General features: G+C 40.5%; 1 non-coding gene across 1 annotated transcript; it reads right to left on the bottom strand.

The window, feature by feature from the left end:
* Positions 1 to 3,808: 3,808 nt before the first annotated feature.
* Trnas-cga lies at positions 3,809 to 3,883 on the bottom strand. Its single transcript has one exon. It is a non-coding gene; the product is annotated as a tRNA-Ser (tRNA).
* Between the last annotated feature and the right edge of the window lie 1,042 nt (positions 3,884 to 4,925).

The following is a 4,925-nucleotide window of genomic DNA, read 5'->3' as shown; positions in this document are numbered from 1 at the left end:
GTAGAGGCCTATCTCACTAGGGGTAAGATAGATACTGCCTGCAGGAAAATTAAAGAGACCTTTGGAGAAAAGAGAGCCACTTGTATGAATATGAAGAGCTCGGATGGAAACCCAGTTCTCAGCAAAGAAGGGAAATCAGAAAGGTGGAAGAAGTATATAGAGGGTCTATACAAGGGGGATGTACTTGAGCACAATATTATGGAAATGGAAGAGGATGTAGATGAAGATGAAATGGGAGATACGATACAGCGTGAAGAGTTTGACAGAGCACTGAAAGACCTGAGTTGAAACAAGGCCCCAGGAGTAGACAACATTCCATTAGAACTACTGACGGTCTTGGGTGAGCCAGTCCTGAAAAACTCTACCATCTGGTGAGCAATATGTATGAGACAGGCGAAATACCCTCAGACTTCAAGAAGAATATAATAATTCCAGTCTCAAAGAAAGCAGGTGTTGACAGATGTGAAAATTACCGAACTATCACAGCTGCAAAACACTAATGCGAATTCTTTACAGATGAATGGAAAAACTAGTAGAAGCCAACCTCGCGGAAGATCAGTTTGGAGTCTGTAGAAATGTTGGAACACGTAAGGCAATACTAACCTTACGTCTTATCTTAGAAGAAAGATTAAGGACAGGCAAACCTACGTTTCTAGCATTTGTAGACTCAGAGAAAGCTTTTGAAAATGTTGACTGGAATACTCTCTTTCAAGCCCTGAAGGTGGCAGGGCTAAAATACCGGGAGCAAAAGGCTATTTACAATTTGTACAGAAACCAGATGACAGTTATAAGAGTCGAGGGTCATGAAAGGGAAGCAGTGGTTGGGAAGGGAGTGAGACAGGGTTTTAGCCTCTCCCCAATGTTATTCAATCTGCATATTGAGTAAGCAGTAAAGAAAACAAAAGAAAAATTTGTAATACATATTAAAATCCATGGAGAAGAAATTGAGGTTCGCCGATGACATTGTGATTCTGTCATAGACAGCAAAGGACTTGGAAGAGCAGTTGAACAGAATGGACAGTGTCTTGAAAGGAGGATATAAGATGAACATCAACAAAAGGAAAACAAGGATAATGGAATGTTGTCAAATTAAGTCGGGTGATGCTGAGGGAATTAGATTAGGAAATGCGACACTTAAAGTAGTAAAGGAGTTTTGCTATTTGGGGAGCAAAATAACTGATAATGGTCGAAATAGAGAGGACATAAAATGTAGACTGGCAATGGCAAGGAAAGCGTTTCTGAAGAAGAGAAATTTGTTAATATCGAGTATAGATTTAAGTGTCAGGAAGTCGTTTCTGAAAGTATTTGTATGGAGTGTAGCCATGTATGGAAGTGAAACATGGATGATAAATAGTTTGGACAAGAAGAGAATAGAAACTTTCGAAATGTGGTGCTACAGAAGAATGCTGAAGATTAGATGGGTGGATCACATAACCAATGAGTAGCTATTAAATAAAATTGGGGACAAGTGGAGTTTGTGGCACAACTTGACAAGAAGAAGGGACCGTTGGTAGGACATGTTCTGAGGCATCAAGGGATCGCATATTTATCATTGGAGGCAGTGTGGAGGGTAGAAATTGTAGAGGGAGACCAAGAGATGAATACGCTAAGCAGATTCAGAAGGATATAGGTTGCAGTAAGTACTGGGAGATGAAGAAGCTTGCACAGGATAGAGTTGCATGGATAGCTGCATCAAACCAGTCTCACGACTGAAGACCACAACAACAACAACAACATGCAAGAACCCCTATGAATTATGTTATTCCTACAAAAACTACTGACTACAACAGAGTTCTATAGTTTAATAAAGATTGTGACTGAGACTTTTCTTAGCCAATGTTCATTTGGACAAAGGACTCATTCATTTCTTCATACTGCCAGCAAAATTTTAGATCGTCAATTGTGGCTGCTGTTACATTTATATGTTTTCTGTGTAAGCTGCTTATATTTAAATGTATCGAAAATATGCTCTTACTTTTACATGTAGTTTTAAGAACTGCTTTTCTTGGGGTTGGTTTAGCTTTTATTTCTTAGTCAGTTGGTCACCAGCATCATTCACCAGGGGTGAACACATCATTTTATTTTGGTGGGGAGATTCGAGGAATTGGTAAAATGCAATAATCAAAATTAAAATAATATAGTCACAAACCCTGTGTGGAGTTGATAGTCTCCCATTGGGCACCTCCCCAGGTGGCAGATAGGGGAATGCTCTCCAGATATGGAGGGTACCGGGGAAATAAAATACCCCCGGTGGACCAAAACTATCTACCGAAATCCACTAACGTCTGCCTGGTATCCAGCGGTTAGGGGTCAGCGTCTGTTCGCCTAGATGGTGCGGCTGCTGCAACCTTCTTGGTCTCAACAATCAAGTCGTATTCCTCGTGATCTTTCCTCAGAAGAACCACCACCAAGTTAGTTTTCAACTTGAAAACCAAACATGATGATAACACAAGGAATGAATCCACTACCCTGGGCACCAGTCGCAAGGCTGGCTTTACCTGGTCATCGGATTCCGGGGGACCAGGAGCATCATGTTACGCCTAAGGTTGAGAACCAGACGACGTCCAAATTATTACACACAAAACAAAGACACTTCATCGGTACACGTAATGCTAATACTCTTTTCAAACTGGGCAAAATCAAACAACTTACAGACGGGCTGCAAAAATTCCAGATCAAAATCCTTGCAATCCAGGAAACACGATTTACGGACGAAAACCATTTTGATACAGACAACTACAGGATCTACAAAGGAAAACCAGCAGTTAAAACTAATGAGAAAGGACTCAAACAGTTTGGTACAGCATTTGGAGTCCACAAATCTATCAGCGACTCTGTCATTGACTTCCAGTCTGCCTCAGAACGTATATCAACGCTCTCCGTCAAATCGGCCAACTAAGCTTATACCTTGATCAACGCACACGCACCCACAAATAACTATAACAAGAATAACCGCCAGAAAGTGGATGACTTCTGGAATGACCTTGGACAGACGACAAACAAAATTGCCAAACACCATGTAATAATCTTGCTAGGCGACTTTAACGCACAATTAGGTAAAGAGAAAAAATACAGGAAAATCACCGGAATCCATACAGCTCAGAAGAGAACTAACAAGAATGGGGAAAGATTGATAAGCTTTTGCGAGAATTTCGGCCTCGTAATTATGTCAACACAATTCAAAAAACCCAACAAGATACTGTATACTTGGATGTCGCCCAACACAATGTTGGGTGAATTCCAGATAGACCATGTGGCCATCTCCAAGAGTGACACAGCAGAAATTCTGAATGTGAAAACGAGAAGAGGATTTTTTGACTCAGACCACCATCTTCTACAGATAAAGACCAGATTACAACCCAATAGAAAAAAGCCAAAACTAAACAAAGTGCTGAGACCAGACCCCGAATACATAAAACTCAACAAGGAAAACATCTTACAGGAAATTAGTCAGACAAACACCACAAACTGGACAGAACTTGTGGACGTCCTCAAATCCACGATGAAATTGGATCAACCCCCGAGAAGGAGAAAACACAGGTAGTGGAATATAATATGTGACCAAGCAATAGAAGAAAGGACCAACGCCTGGAAAAACTTCAATAGTCACAAAACATCAGAAAAATGGCAACAATTTCTAGTAATCCAAAAACAAACATCGAATACTATTCGGAGGGAAAAAAGAAATTATGACAAACGGCGACTAGATGAGATAGAACAAGACTTTAAGAAGAACAACACCAGGAATTTTTATAAGACGTTTAAAGAACATATTGCAGGATGAAACTTCCTGGCAGATTAAAACTGTGTGCCCGACCGAGACTCGAACTCGGGACCTTTGCCTTTCGCGGGCAATTGCTCTACCAACTGAGCTACCGAAGCACGACCCACGCCCGGTACTCACAGCTTTACTTCTGCCAGTACCTCGTCTCCTACCTATTGCAGGATACCAGCCACCCAATCTTTGCTTCAAGAAACCGGATGGTTCACTAGAAACTAACATGAAGAATAACTGCCAAATCCTCGCAGACTATTTCAACAAACTTCTCAACTGCGAAAGACCTACAGAGGATATTCACTACGAGACGTCTACACCAAATCCTGACGCTAAACCTCCTACCATCAACGAAATAGTAGAAATTATCAAGACACTGAAAAACAATAGAGCCCCAGGAGAAGATGGAATTATTGCAGAACTATGGAAACTAAATGATGAAAGATTAACAGGAACAATTCACAAAATCATATTAAACATTTGGGAAACAGAACAGATCCCTACTGAATGGAAATGTGCACTCATCCATCCACTCCACAAACAAGGGGACAAAACTGAACCAAATAATTACAGGGGTATCTCACTCGTACCGGTCACATATAAAATCCTATCAAAAGTTCTCATGAATAGATTAGAAGAACAAGCTGACCCACAAATAGAAGAATACCAGGCTGGCATATCTGGAATCTGAAAATGATTCTCCAGATGAGAAACACCCGAAACACAGTGGTTACTTTTGTAGATTTTAAAAAGGCCTACGACTCAATAGACAGAGTAGCGCTCTGCAAGACGCTGGAAGAATTCAGCATTGACAGAAAGACAAGAGCAATCATTCGGGAAACATTAACTGAAACAGTCTCCAAGGTTAAATTTATGGGGGATATCTCGGAACCATTTGAAATCCAAACTGGAGTGCGACATGGTGACGGACTTTCACCATTACTCTTTAATATCATTCTTGAAAAAATTATTAGGATATGGGAAAAAGAAGTCAAAGGAATCCAAATTGGCATTAGAAAAGATAATAGATTCAAATTGAAGTGTTTAGCTTTTGTGGATTACCTTGCAAGCCTCACAAATAATTGAAAAGAAGCCACCAACGCCATAGAGAAGTTACACGAAATTGCACAAAGAACTGGCCTGCAAATCT

This window comes from Schistocerca americana, chromosome 2 (genome assembly GCF_021461395.2).
Source record: "Schistocerca americana isolate TAMUIC-IGC-003095 chromosome 2, iqSchAmer2.1, whole genome shotgun sequence".
NCBI classification, from domain to species: domain Eukaryota; kingdom Metazoa; phylum Arthropoda; class Insecta; order Orthoptera; family Acrididae; genus Schistocerca; species Schistocerca americana.
This window is presented reverse-complemented; position numbering and strand designations above follow the sequence as displayed.